Below are 13,054 nucleotides of genomic sequence, written 5' to 3' on the forward strand. Positions count from 1 at the left end.
GAGAACTGATTAAGTTTTGTGATAACATTATCATTACTGATAGATCAAATAAACAAAATTAATATTATCAGTTTCATTATGAATTTTATTAATATTAAAATAAAATCCGCACGTACTTGCGAGCACATTTTCGTAAGTCTATGTGTGTGAGGGGGGGGGGGTAATTTTCCTAATAATAATCTTTAAGTGTTAACGATATAAAATCAGTATTTAATATTAATAATAAAACTCCAAAAAATATATACCTCCTCGAGTAATTTCTTTTATTAGTATAATTTAATTCCCTAGTTTCGTAATGTAACGTATCGAACATATATACTTATATATTTCCTATATCGCAAAATTTTTCTAATCTACGAGCTACTTGTCAGAAAACGTTTGAACGTTTTCGTGTGACTTCTTTTTTTATGTAGATAGATGCAAGGTAATCTCGAGGATATAAGAAAGCTTCAATTGCAATATCCAAGAGAAACAAAGCCATGCGGGAGAAGTAGAAGAAGAAAGAGGACCTGGGGAGAGGGAGAGGTAAGAGAAGATGGAAGGGGAGTGGGCGAAGGTGGTCGAGATACAGAGAAGTAGGAAAAAGAGAGGATGGTCCAGAAGGAAAGAATCACCGAGGCTCGTTCTTTCGTTTCTATTTTCGTTTTAGATACCTCTCCTTCTCGTCGTTTCATTCATCCAGCAATTTGAAAAGGGCTGGTCAGAAAATAGAAAAAAAAGAAAGAAAGAAAAAAGACAGAAACAAAGAAAATAAATAAAAAACAAAAGAAAAGAAAGTTGTACTTAACTATTCGTTATCGAAGGAATGTCGATATGAGTATCGATTTTTATTGACGACGACGGATTATCGTAAAAGGATAATTTTTTTTATATAAAATTAATTTCAAGATTCGATTTATAGATAAAGATTTGCAATTAAATCACTATATTAATAGTTAATATTTATAATTGTGTTAAATCGCAGATATATATATACAGTTATATTATCATATATGTATATGTTATATCGTTGTTAGTATTGTTAAATATATACATATTTATTTATTTATTAACTATCTAATTTAATTATATTATATATTATAAACTAAAATAAATTAAATTAGTTTATAAATATAAATTTATAAACTAATTAATATATATATATATATTATTATTTATTTATTTATTTATTAATCCCTGATTCAATATATAATATATATATATATATATATATATATATATATGTATTAACTTAAAATTAATATCATTATGAAATAATTATTATAATAAGAAAAAAGGAAAAAGCAAAAAAAATTAAAAAAATTCGATCGATTATTGTTCAATAATCGATCGAATCCTAATCTAATGTAATTTTAAAAACGTATACTGTAAAATTCGACGAATTATTATATTGTTCGTATTCGTTTACCTACTGTCCTATAAAGGAGAGTTGATAATATTCCTATACAAGGTTGTCCCAATTAATAAATCATAAAAATTGATATTAACAATGTCAACGACGTTGAAATTAAATACAACTAGAAGAGTAAATGGAATAAAATAAAAGAAAAATGGAATAAAATAAAATTAGAAAATTAAAATTAGAAGGATAAATAATATTAGAAAAATCTTCTAGATAAACATACGTAAACGTATTTAAATATAAACGATTAATAATAGATTAATCATTGATAAGAATCTTCTTGAGGCATCATCTTCAGGTATGATCCTTTAAAGACGACGATAGTCGAAAAAAATTATAGGTGCAAAAGTGAGCTTAATTCTCAGGGTTGACGATGTTGTAGCCTCATCCGGATACTTATGTCGACGCTAACGGGCCAACGCAAACGCGAACGCAACAGCTGTCGTCGATTTATTTTCGAATTGGTAGTGAAGCGTCCGATCATCGTCTACGTATCTACGTAAATATCTATGTATGTAAGTACGTACGTAGGTAGATATGTATATATATATATATATGTATGTATGTACGTACGACGAATACATGTGAACACCTAGTACTCTCGTTTAAGTACTTTTTAAGGTGCACGCATGCATCGTGGATAGAGAAGCAAAGCTCGTCGGTTTTAACAACGACGTTCACGTTCAAGCCTTCTTTGAATTTCGCTATTCGTCGTTCGACGAATCAGCGATCATTATTTTCTTTTCTTTTCTATTTTTTTCTTTTCTATTTTTTTCTTTCCTTCTTTTTCTTTTTTATTTTATTTATTTCTTTTTCTTTTTTTTTAATTCTTCCTAAACATATTCCATGAAATTTTTCTCTCTTTCTTCATCGTTCTTTTTTTATATATAGGTAGGTAATATTTATCTACCATTTTTTATTTTATATGACTTTGGTTTATATCGTATTTGTAAACTTGTAAACATAAATAAATATTCTATTCTGTTCTATTTTGTTCTATTCGAAGAACGAGGTAATATGGAATAGTAGTGTCTGATATTTTCTCTCTCTCTCTCTCTCTCTCTCTCTCTCACTCTTTTTATTGTTATTTATATGTATCTTTAATTTATATTATTTATATCAAATTTGTACTACTGTGATCATATAAATAAATTTTGTATTTTATTTTATTTTATTCTATTCTATTCTATTCTATTGAAATAATAGACAAAATAGAATGGAATAATGAGAGAATGAGAAAATTTGTAAGACATATATATATGTATGTATGTATATATATACATACACACACATATCTATATATAATGTGACCTTTCTATAGCATGTATTTAATTGTAGAAACTTAGCTAAACATATATATGTATATTGAGAAATGGTTGTTTACAGAGGAGTCTACTTGTCCCGATGTTGCGAGAGAGAGAAAGAAAGAGAGAGAGAGAGAGAGAGAGAGAGAGAGAGAGGACACAACACGACATGTTGTTTTTTGAACGAACGCTTGCCAAAACATTAAACTCCCGCTAACGTTTCGAGTTTTGGTACGAGCGAAACGACACTAAACGAATTACAAAAATAATCGTCCGGTAAGTTCGCCTTCCTGTTATTTCGAATCTCTTCTTTTTTGGAGGAAATAAGTTCAAGTAGTTAGAAAAAAATAGATTTAACGTGTTCAATAAACGTTTGCATCACAAATTTAAAGTTCTTATATAATAGGTAATAATAATAATACTAATAATAATAATAATAATAATAATAATAATAATAATAATAATAATAATAATAATAATAATAATAATAATGAAAAATAATAATTATTATTCTTACAGATAATCTCTTGTCTTAATAATAATTATTATTATATTATTATATATTATAAAAGATCATGAAATTTCTCTTACAATAACATTATAACGTTATAATTATAATATTATTATTATTTTATTAATTTACTTTATATTATTATTTACCATTATATTGGATATCATTATTTTCTTTATACATTACTTTTTGATAATAATAATATAAGAATATAATTTATAATTATTGTGAAAATCGTTTGGTTATTTTATAAACAAAAACGATCGTTCTCTCTCTCGTTGACTACTACTAATGCATATGAACGAACGTGCTTGCATATCCGTGTAAGTACGTATACGTTACACATACTAATACTCGCAACGAACTGGTATACATTCCGCGTGTGCCCTTTCGTCACGGTACTTGCATCGTGTACAAAATACGTACGTATGCAAATCCCGAGGGACAAAGTTGCAGCGTTTCTCTACCTTCAGGAATATATGTGCCGACGACATATCTATATTGTATACATGATAGTACAATTATAAACCCAAAAATGTTAATTAATGAATTAAACGCCATTTTCCATATAATTTTTAAATCAACATATTAATCATTCTCCATTCTCCTTACTAATGATTAATAACAATGACAATAGCAATTAACGAAATATAATAAAAAAAACAGAGGAAAGACAGAAAAATAAAAAAAAATGAAAAGGAAGAGACAAGATGCAGGATACAAAGCGATTAGCAAAGTAACAAGATCGTTTGCTAATCGCGTCCTCGCTTTGACCTCGAAGTAATCCACAGAATCCATTCGAGATACCACAGAACGATTTTACGAAGGATTATAGTGCTAGAAAAGGCGTTCTTACATTGGCTACAGACGAGACACATAGAGCATATATATATATACATACACATACATACATACATACATACATACAAGAGAGAAACTATGAACAAATATACGATGTACCTAATATATATATTTATATATATACATAATGTACATATACATATTCTTATACCTATGTCATGTATGTAAGTATGTATATGTGTCTATATATATATATATATAACCACATATGTACTTACATAGTATGTAGAGACAAGAGCACGTTGTTCGTACGAGCGTGTGCACAATGGGTCTCGCCGTTATCATTGCCCCTACCACATTGCGACGCGGCAGTCGCTGATTCTCCCACTACCGAGTCAACAGCACGGCACCGAGTGCTCGGTAGTGGGAGAGCTGTACCGCCCCTACCGATCACCTTCCCCACTACCAAACATCGTCATCGTCGTCGTCGTCCTCGTCGTCGTCGTCGTCGTCCTCGTTGTCCTCGTCGTCGTCGTCGTCGTTTTGGACTTCGTCGTCTTCGTCGTTGAGCGAGCTTCCGTGCCTCACGGGCTATTTTCAAGCGCGGGAAATAAAGCGCAGTCTGCATTTTTAGCCTAACGGTCGACGGTCAGCTCATTTTCGTCTTTCCGACGTGTCGTACTAAAGTGGTGGGAACATTCCAACTGCAAATTGTACAGTGGATTTTCTCTTTTTTTCTCTTCCTTTTTTCTCACATTATTCATCAACGCTGTTATTAGTTTATTGTCTTAATCGTTTAAATCTTTAATTATATTTTTTATGGGGTGTTGTAAGTCGAGACTTGAAATGAAGAATAGTATTGGTATCATCGATTATGGAATTTTCTTATTCCTTTCTTTATTTATTATTCCTTTCGACGGTTTTATTTTCTTCGCTTAATCATTAATATGTTGTCTTAATTGTTTAAATCATTAATGTTTTCTATGAGGGATTGTAAATTGAGACTTGAAATGAAGACGTATCGGTATTATTAGTTATAGACTTTTCTTTTTCTTTTACTTATTAATTAATTCTTTTTAATTGTTTAAATTTTTAATTATACTTTTTATAGGGTTTATAAATCGAGACTTGAAAAGAAGTCAAGTTTTGATATTAATTATTACACTTTGTTTGTTCTATCATTTATTTATTAATCCCTTTAAAATCCACGATTCTTTTTTCTTTGTACTGTTAGAAATTCTATTATTATAATTGTATTATTAGTTTATTATTTTAATCATAAAAGTGTATGAAATGAAATAATATTAATATAGAATTCGTTACAGTCATAGTACCCTATAAATTTATCCTAGTTATACAATTTTCTTCCTTTTAAAACCTTTTCCATTTATATTCTTTCATTTATTAATTAATCTTTTTAAAATTCGGTAAAACTAAAAACTAATTAACTAATTAAAAATAATTTCTATCATTGGTTAAAATACCATCTGCTAAAACTTTTCCTTCAAAATCTTATTAACGAAAGTATCGATTTTTTAATCAGTCCAATCGAAACTTACAAAAGATGTTATCATAGATAAAACAAGCGGATTTGTAAAGAGAGAAGAGAGTTTGAGTTTCAGCTAACGTTAGCCAGAATTAGTTTTACTATTTCGCACCGTATATAGCAGACATGAAAAGAGAGAAAGATTAGAGAAAAGAGAGAGAGAGAGAGAGAGAGAGAGAGAGAGAGAGAGAGAGAGAGAGAGAGAGAGAGAAAGAGGAAGAAGGAGGGTACTTGGAAACGTGGGGTTAGAGTCGCCACCAAGTGAAGTTCTTGAACGAGCACGACTCTTTAACACGCGTTACGGTGTAATTTCGACGGGAGTGTATCTCTCTCTTCTCTCTCCTTTCTCTCTCTTTCTCTCTCTTTCTCTCTTCGAACGATATTCCGCAGCGACGAGGACGCTGGTCGTCGAGTCTCGAAAGTTTTCGCAATGGTCGGAGCGGTTAAGAGCTCGCCATTCGAGGATGGAGTAAAAGAGAGGAAAAGAGAAAAAGAGACAGAGAAGGGATGGTACACGAGAGCAAAGATGGGGAGGGTGGTTGGTACGGGTTTAGGTGGCACAGGCGACGTTAATGAAGGAAAAATCAAGGAAGACGACGCCAAAGCCAGCGGGGTGGCTTTAATATTTAGATTCAATTACGAAAAGAAAGAAAGCCATCGTTATGCGGCAAATTGTCGGTGGAGGAGAACCCCTCTGTGAAATCAGAGTCTGGCTGAAAGGCGGCCGGGAGGGATGAGAGAGATGGGTGGGAAGGAAGAACCGTTGTGCAAAAAAAGGCACGTCGTTTAGCTCTTCGTAAGGGCTCGACGTTATCCCAAAGAACGTTATATTAGTGTCACGTGAATTCGATGGAAGGAAGGGAATAAAGATAAAAAAAGATTTGCTATTTTCTTTTCTTACTCTTTGCTATAAATTGTTCGATAATAATATCTCGAAATTTATATGTCTATACGATTAGAAAACTGAGTTAAGTCATACATTTCAGATAATTCAATTATTAATTGATATTATAATATTTCGATATTATATGTCTACGTGACTAAAAAAGTGATCCGAGTCATATACTTGAAATACTTCAATTTAGTTTGTACTTTCAATTACGAACTGGCATTATAATATCTCGATATTTTATGTCTACGTGATTTAAAAAATAATCTGAGTCATATACATTTGAGATACTTCAATTATGTTAGACTTTTCATTTACTGATTAGCATTGTAATATCTTGATATTTTATGTCCATATATGATTAAAAAAGTGATTTAAGTCAAATATTGAATTTTGATGGACTTTTCTATTACTAAAATATATATATATATATATGTGTATATATAATAATTAATATAATTAATATAATATATAATATATAAAAAAATAATATATATATATATATATATATACATATATATATGTATATTATCTTTATTCGTTGTATCATAGATCGTATCTACTATCGTAGATGAGTAATAACAATAAGAAACATAACACAGACAATTTCTCATTCGATTCGGAATATATAAATGTCAGGAATTCGAAAACGACGAAAGCGGTTTTCCACACGATGACACGAGAATCTTAGAAAACTACGATCGAGTTCGAGAAGCACGTACTCCTCGCTTTCGTTCGGTGATTATGCATTCGTGCAAACTCTCGGAATAATCGATTCGATTGCTCGCGTTACGCTCCAGAGAACATCGCGGAGATTTGGCGCAGGGTCTTCGCGAGGAAAAGCCGTGCTTGGGTTTGCGCGCCTAGCACGTGGCTCTTTCTTGGCGTTCGCCAAATCAACAAGGTTAGACCTCTACATACGAATTACGAGTTTACGAATCTTTGGCAGCGAGCTAACCAAGGTTGAATCGGCCATGTGCACGCGAGGCCCTGCGAGAAACACCCCTCATTCTCGTTCTCTCTCTATCTCTCTCTCTCTCTCTATCTCTCTCTCTCTCTCTCTCTCTCTCTCTCTTGCTCTTTTTATCTCTCTTTTTGTTACTTTCTTTCTCTTTCTCTTTCATGATGCCACATGTTACGCGAGTTACTGCTTCCGCATAGTATGTCATAAGACATTTCGATTATCGATAGATATTATAATCATTATTTTATAATCTTATGATGTTAATTATATAAGTATTATATTATAGTTTATAAGTATATTATATTGTAGTATATAAGTATATTTTCACCGTGTGATTACAAAAATACAATATTTATACTTATGTTTTCACTATTATGTCATAATTAAAACTTATGGTTCAACAAAATTATTCAGATTTTCTAACTAGTTTCTTCAATTATCTTAGATGTCCTATAATTTTGATATAATTATATATTTTTTTTTCATTATATGATTACAAAGATATAAGATTTATGCTATACTCATCAAAGTTACAATTTATCAAAATTAATCAAATTTTTTATCAAATTTCTTCAATTATCTTAGACATTCTATAAGAAACTTTTTTGATATAGATAAGAATATTTTTATTACACAATTATTAAGAAATAAGATTTATATTTATGGTAGAAATATTTTTTAATTGAACTTATAGATACAATTTAACAAAGTTAATCAGATTATTTATTAAGTTTCTTTAATTTTTGAGATATACATTCAGTTATGTTATATATTCGATTAATAAAGAATCGTATGAAGTCGTAAAATATCATTGATTTCATTCCGTACGTACTTACGTACCGTATGCTTTTCTTCTTTTAGTCGAAGACGGATTGTGCTTGGGGAAATGTCTTGAATATAACGGAGCTTTTTCCACTTACACGCATTCAAAGGAGTCTGGACGGGCGAAATGGCTAAAGGATAGGGAATGGGGAGGTTAAATTCAGGCCACCCCCGTAAGTATACAGACTGTAATCTATAGCGACTTCGCGTTTACACAAGTACGAACCCCGCGTACATAGATAGATTATATAGATACCTACTACGTGTATGCATATATTGTACGCTATGCGCCTATCGATTCGGTTTTTCGGGTGCAGGCCTCGTTTCGGCATTCTACTCGTCCACAGACACACATACAGGCACATATATATACACGCATATACGAGAGCTTATATATACGAGTATAAACGATTACCCGTGATCGCGCGCACGCGTATTTGTGTGTGTCTGTGATATCCTATTAAAATCATACACTAGCAGTTCAAACGCGAGAAACGATTCTCTTCCTTTGCATTCTTCGAATTGTCAACGAGTGACTTTAGAAACGGAAATGGAGAGAATATATCTATAATGAAATGGTAACTTACAATGAACCTTTTTATAAGAGATATTAAAAATAATGATGATGATTCAATTTAGAGACAGGAAGTAATCGATTAAATCGAAATATAATAATATGCATAAGCCATGCGTATTTATCGATCGAATGAAAAAAAAAAAAAAAAAAAGAAAAAAGATAAAAAGTAGAAAATTATTTGTTATTTTAAATAATTTTCAAGTAGATATAATATCAACTAAATAATATTAACTAATTATCTAAAACGCATCGAGCTAGTACTTTAATACATATTCCCCTATAGATAAAATAAATTTTATTGCCATTTTTCCAGCCACTTTGGTACTTAAAAGAAATCTTTCCAATATCCAAGTATAACGAAAAGGAGTTCACTAAGGGTACTTTGAACGTTACCTTTAATCGAGCAAGAGTCTTTCGAGTTCGAGTTTGAAAGCGAGAGAAAGAAAGAAAGAAGGAGAGGCGACATTCTTCTTCCTTCCTTCTTTCCTTCCTTCCTTCTTTACTTACAACTCAATCGTAGATGAGATTTATCGTTCCCGTCCGCGACTACGACGATGCGGCTCGAAAAGAAATTCAGCATAAATTCTATCCAAGTTCTTTGCCTCGCAATCCAACGTCTTGAAGGCTCGACGGGAGACGAGAGAAAAGCGTAGCGCCCACACTAGCACCCAAAGGGGAATAAGACACGAATGCTCGTGCGTTTACCCATGAAGAGTATGTATGTATGTATGTATGTAAGTATGTATATATGTATAACATATACATTACGTATATGTAGAGGACGCGTACACGTAGGAGTGCGTGCATGAGTTCGATGCGAGATTTATGGCGTTCCTGTTGCGAGGAAAAAGCTGGAGAGAAGAAAAAGAAAAAAAAGTTAAAAGAAAGAAAAAAAGAGAAAAAGAAGAAAGAGAAGAAGAAGAAGAAGAAGGGAGGAACAACGAAGGGTGAATCTCGATTCGTTCTGAGGAAGGAAGGAAGGAAGGAAGGAAGGAAGGAAGAAAAGAAGATGAGCGTCACAGATGGAAAGCAAAGAGTGGTAAGAGAGGGATGAGAAAGAGAGAGAAAGAGAAAGAAAGAGAGAGAGAGAGAGAGAGAGAGAGAAAGAGAAAGAGAGATGGGAGGCGAATGTAAAAGGAAAAATCGTAGTGGGCCGGGATAGACTGAGAATATATTTATTAATTTGGCAACGATCCCGAATGTATAGCTGCTGGCCCCTTACGTTACTACGTTATGACGCGAACAAAGCGACTCCGCGATTTCTTTATAGGCAATTCCGAGGTCTGCATAGAGTGTTGTAAATATTACAACCTCTCCACCCTAGAATCGACCTCTTTCACCCCTTCGAAGGACCTTTTCCATCCATCTCTCTCTCTTTTTCTCTCTCTGGCTTTCTCTTTGCATCTATCTATCTCTCTCTCTCTTTCTCTCTTTTTAGAGTGTCTCGTTTAACCTCTTCTTTTTTCTTTTTCTTTTCTTCTTTCTTTTATTCATTCTTTCTTTTTTTATCTATTTCTCTCTTCCCTCCTTTTTCCTTCCCTCTCTCTCTCTCTTTCTCTCTCTCTCTCTCTCTCTCTCTCTCTTTCTCTTCTTCAAAGCGAATGTTCCGTCACCCTCTCGAATTCTCTCATCTCTTCTTCCACCCATATCCACCCTCGAATCTTCATGGATATACCTATAAGTACGTACGTACGTCCGCTTCTCTTCCTTTCCTTCGACTTTTATGACCGCCTCAAGCAGCACGCCATCGCGACTTCCGGTCGGTCGGTCGCTCGCTTGCTCGTTTGCTCGCTCACTCGCTTGCTCGTTTGCTCGCTCGCTCCTTCGCGTAGCTTTTTCGCTCGGAGAAACGATGAGAAGAACGGAGAAGGGGTTTGTTTGTTTTGGCTATTCGCGACACCACAAATGTTTCTTGGGAGACGTCTTTCTCTTTCTCTTTCTTTCTCTCTCTCTCTCTCTCTCTCTCTCTCTCTTTCTCTTTTTCTCTCTTGACAGCTTTTTTAAATTTAGTCTAGATCTTCAAGAAATAATAATTGTTATCATTTCTTTGTTGAAACTATATGAGATCTACGTAAATAATTATTATTGATAATTCATGATATTTATAATCTATGATATTATCTATAAGATTATAATTTCCATATATATACATACATGCACATACACAAACACACACACACACACACACACATACATACTTATATGCATGGAAATTTTTGATAGAAATATTTTTTAACAGTTATCATTGGTGAATTCGTCGAAGAAATAAGCTCTCGTAAATGATACGAAGCATGAAAAGAAAATGCGATGTCATAAAAAAGGTTACGAGAATCGACTTGTTTATGGAAATATGAGAGAGAGAGAGAGAGAGAGAGAGAGAAAGAGAGAGAGAAAGAGAAAGAGAGAGAGAAAGAGTACATCTATCTATCTCGTTCTATTTTTATCCGGAAAAGAATAAGGAACATATGCGTTATCCTACTCCGTATCTAGTCTCTGTGTATTCCGGAGTATCGAAATTTACATATTAAGTGCACCGGCTCTCTTCGTCGTTTGTGGGTCAACGATTCAAAAACGTAAAACATAAATTAACTTTAGTTTCCTGGTCATGCGCAAACGAGTATATCTATGTAGCATAGATTTAATTCTCTAAAACAGATACCCATATACAAAAGAGTAAAAAAAGAAAAATAAAAAAAGGAAAACAGTAAAGTTTATAAAAAGTTTGAACTGTTCGTCTGTGACGTCGATTTTTATATCAAATTTCTATCGTCTTTTAATTAATTTTAATTATTTAAATTATTAATCGACTATATCTTGCAAATAATAAAAGAGGTTTTATGTTATATTATACATTAATATACGATAGATATATTGTATCTACATGTGAATTATGTATACCTATATCCCGAAGCATGATCTCACAGTACGAGTCCAATAGATTAAAACGTTGCCCCTTTTCTCTACCATAGTTCTCGACGTATCACAATTCGGAATCGCCTATGTCATCCTTTTTCATTCCTCTTCTCCTTGGCTACAAGCTCCGTACGATTCTCTACTTCGGTATTATCTCGAACGACTACTTTTTCTTTTTTTTTTTTGAGATACGCGATAGAGCAGAGTGATCCTTACGATTGCGCCGCTACCGTCAAATTTAATCCTGTAAATAATCTTCCCTCTCCAATCATACAACTATCCACCCGTTGAAATATATCATAATATTTTATAATATTAGAATCATATATATATATATATATATATATATATATATAATATTATTATTATTATCGACGAGAATCTTACACAGATAGTCGTAGCAAAATTTTAGAATTTCATTCGATCAAAATGCAGTAGATAGAGATACATTTTAATAATTCTCAAATCTCGAACGATTCGATTATTTCACTTTACCCTCAAGCCTTTTCTATTATTCCGAAACGGAACGATAACTTTGGCGTGCCCATTTATACGTTGTAGACCAAAGGATAGCGAAGATACCTTTCAATGTAAATTCACAAGCTATGATATACAAAGGTATCCATTTTTATTTCGATAATGCTTATGAAAATAGGAGATACATAGTCGGTCTAAAGGTGAAAGAAAACATTTCAATGCGATTCGCATTTTCATGATCATAATCACCGAATTATGCATATCTGAGTAGTTAGCTATATATCGAATAATTATGCGAGATACATTATGCCAATTTGAAAATTCGACGATTTATTTTACCTAGATAAACGATGCAATAAGGGAAGCGTGTTATTCAACGATAAGAACACTTAACTCGCGACACGTATAACATTATATTATACATACTTTGATTCAACCACGAAAGAGCGATCTTCAAACGACCGGGATAAAAAGAAAAAAGAGAGAAAAAAAAGAAATTCTCGCCCACCCATTTCTTGCATGCAACGAGTCGAGCGCACTAAAGAATGCCATGGATAAGTGAGTGCCAGCTGCGAATCGTTTTGCGAGCCGTGGAAATCATGGACTGGGAGCACTTACGCCGTTGAAAACCAATTACTTTCCTTTAGCGATTGTCATTCTGCTTCTTTCTCTTTTTCTTCCTTTCTTTTTTTCTTCTTTCTTTATTTTTTTTTTTTTTTTACTCGAAACTACAAACGACGAGACGACGAATAACAAAAGAATGATCTCGTTGCATTCGCAATTGTTTTTGAATAATCAAATCAATTTTTAAATTTATTAAATCAAGACAAATCAATTTTAGAAATTTT

General features: G+C 32.6%; 1 protein-coding gene across 10 annotated transcripts in view; it reads right to left on the reverse strand.

Moving 5' to 3' along the window:
- LOC124951988 (nuclear factor 1 X-type) overlaps positions 1-13,054 on the reverse strand; it is a 61,043-nt gene that overhangs the window by 31,935 nt on the left and 16,054 nt on the right. Inside the window, exon 1 of one of the 10 annotated variants that reach the window (XM_047501188.1) lies at positions 4,297-4,685. The exons of the other annotated variants lie outside the window; for them this stretch is intronic. The gene's annotated coding sequence lies outside the window, so the exon portion shown is untranslated. Of the gene's footprint in view, positions 1-4,296; positions 4,686-13,054 lie in introns of those variants that run through there. 10 annotated transcript variants of the gene reach the window in all.

The sequence above is a fragment of the Vespa velutina genome, chromosome 10 (genome assembly GCF_912470025.1).
Source record: "Vespa velutina chromosome 10, iVesVel2.1, whole genome shotgun sequence".
In the NCBI taxonomy this organism is placed as follows: domain Eukaryota; kingdom Metazoa; phylum Arthropoda; class Insecta; order Hymenoptera; family Vespidae; genus Vespa; species Vespa velutina.